At 42.4% G+C, this 2,772-nt stretch overlaps 1 non-coding gene across 1 annotated transcript; it reads left to right on the forward strand.

Moving 5' to 3' along the window:
• Positions 1-930: 930 nt before the first annotated feature.
• trnar-ucg (transfer RNA arginine (anticodon UCG)) lies at positions 931-1,020 on the forward strand. Its single transcript is given in 2 exon segments — positions 931-967; positions 985-1,020. It is a non-coding gene; the product is annotated as a tRNA-Arg (tRNA).
• Positions 1,021-2,772: the final 1,752 nt, after the last annotated feature.

The raw sequence follows: 2,772 nt of genomic DNA on the forward strand, positions 1-2,772 counted from the left end.
TACTGACCCTTGCGCCAGTGGGAACAGTTCATCTTTATTTACTTTCTCTAAACCCTCTTGACAGTTCTGTCTGTGGAGTGATTAAAAATACCGAAAGCCAGACGTGGGATTTGAACAATGAGGGACTGTAGATCAATGATAAGGGAAGTGATACTTTGATAATCACATTAGGAAATAGTTTGAAAGTTATGAAATCCGTCCAAACCTGTGCATTGCTGGTTCAGGAGCATAATGCGTCACTAGGGCGTGGGAAACTCGGATTAGATTCTCGACGCCTACATACAAGTTGCCTATTTTGTTACAGCATCACAGTCCCTAAATTATTTCATTTTCTTCGAGGTCAGGTTACTTTCAGTTTGCTTTCTGTTTTAGGGCAGTGATCTTGTAGTTCGGTAAATAAATTGATTTCAGCATATCTGGTGATTCAGGAGTGAAATTCTTATTTATCATCATAGAGACCTGGGTTCGATTGCAGTGAATGCATAACTCAATGTCTTCAATAATGTTTCAAAGAACATATTTCCGATACAGAGAAATACCCATTTTCTTACTGATCCATCATATATTTGATGTATACAATTCTATCAAACTGAGATTTAAAATTAAAGTGCTGTTTCCCGACGGGATCTCTGAAATTCCAGTCCCCTTTGCTGGGAGAGATGTTTCCTAATTTCACTCAGGAAACATCATGTTTTTTGACTGCGCCCCAACGCCCCCACACCCCTCCCACTCCCCCAATGCCGAAATTGGCAGAAGTTTCTCTCTCTGACACTATCGTCTTAACATGTTGGAAACATAGATAAAATTGCTCATTAATTCGGGAAGAACGGCTTCCTTTGGTAATGGTTTATATGAAAGGAAAGTTCTGTGGTTTATTTTCGGCAATTTAGCAACGGTAGAGGGGAGGCCACGAGATGTAGTGCGAGAGCTGGCCGCGTAGCCTAATGGATAAGGCGTCTGACTTCGGTGGTGTTGGCTGAGGTTATCAGAAGATTGCAGGTTCGAGTCCTGCCGCGGTCGTTTTATACAGAAATCTGTCAAACTTACTGAAAACCGCGGCCTCATTCGTCAGCTGAAGTTTCTGCGTTACCTTCCAAACATTTCAGGGCTCTTTCTCACACTCTCTGCTTTTGTTAATTTGTGCATTAATTTCAAACTCAACTTTGTATTTTGTGTAGTTCCTAACAGACCCACAATATCTGATCATGTTCGTTAAGTTATTGATTTGTCCAACTGGAACAAAAATCTTTGCATCAATCGGTTTAATAAAATGCTTTGAGATATTTCCAATGTTCGCATGAATCTGAATTAGCTGAATCTGCTGTCACTGGACTAACAATACAGAGGGCCAGGTTAATCTCTGTGGGCACGGGTCTAAATCCCACCAGAGCAGATTTAAATTAAAATATTTCCTAAATTTGGAATTGAAACCTAGGCTCAGTAATGGCGGCTATGAAACTATCATCGATTGCAGTAAAAACCCACCCGGTTCACGAATGCCCTTTACGGAAATAAATCATCCGCCCTTCCCTTGCCTGCCGTACATGTGACTCCAGACCCACAGTAATTTGCTTCACTCGTCACTTCGAGGATAATGTGAGATGCTCAACAAATGCTGCGCTTGCAAAAAGCGCCCATATTCCTTGAAAAAGGAAAGCTGAGGGGTGGTCTCATACAGGTCTTTAAACTTATGAAAGATTTTGGGAGGCTGAATGCAACAATAATGGAGTAGAGAAGGGACGATAAGCCTGTATCTCGCTCTCACACACAAGACAACGGCTGACGTGTCGAATACAACATTATAATTACTTAACTGTGCATCGGCGACTCATAAGAGTGTTGGATAAATTCCATCCGCAATGTCTCCGCGGCACCCTCCAGATTCCATGGGAGCGCTGCCGAATAAACAGGAGTGGCGTTCTTGAAGTCAGCTCATCAATCATTCAGGCCAAACTCCTGAAACATTAACTTGGATGGACTGCACACTGTGTCCGGATGGTCGAAAAGTGTTGCACCCTCCAGGTCCTGTTTTCTCAACTCTCAAATGGCCAACATTCCAGGGGAGGACAAAGAAAACGCTTTAAAGATTCTCTGAAACGTTCATTCAAGCGCTGCAGCATTCATATTAATGACTGCGAGGAGCTTGCTTCTCATCATTTAAAATGACCAAAACTTATCCCACAAGCTGCAGCACACTCTGAGTCACAAGGTCTCAATGATGAGGCAGAACGGCGGCTGAGGAGAAGTGACAGGAAGCAAATCCTGCACTCCGGATCTCACTACCTCTTGGGACATCCTGTCCCATGTGTCCAAAGATCTGTGAACCAAGAATTGACCTGTTCACTCACATGAAGACCCATGGCAGAAACTCACGGCCCTGAGTGGATGTCATCATCGTATCGAGGAACAGACGATAACTATTGCTTGTTACAAAATACATATAAGAAAAGGTCATCTCCACTCTCGTAGTATTTCTAAAACTGTCCCTTTCCAAATAATGTGAACAAATATTCTCTATTGTCTCTGATCTGTCAACTTCATTAAATCAGAATGTGCTGCCATCTACTGGCCGCAACGCAGCGGTAGAAATTCACATTGTCGGTGTCGCGGGAACAGGTCAATGTGAGGAATTTGTGATGTGATGTGATGGGGCAGACAAAGAAATGCAAATATGAAATACAATTTAGAAAACATGATTAATTAATTTATTCCCATTGAATCGGCAGCAGTTACAGGACAACTATCGCCTGAAGCAACTGAGACGATTAGATA

This window comes from Cetorhinus maximus, chromosome 31, assembly GCF_964194155.1.
Source record: "Cetorhinus maximus chromosome 31, sCetMax3.hap1.1, whole genome shotgun sequence".
NCBI classification, from domain to species: domain Eukaryota; kingdom Metazoa; phylum Chordata; class Chondrichthyes; order Lamniformes; family Cetorhinidae; genus Cetorhinus; species Cetorhinus maximus.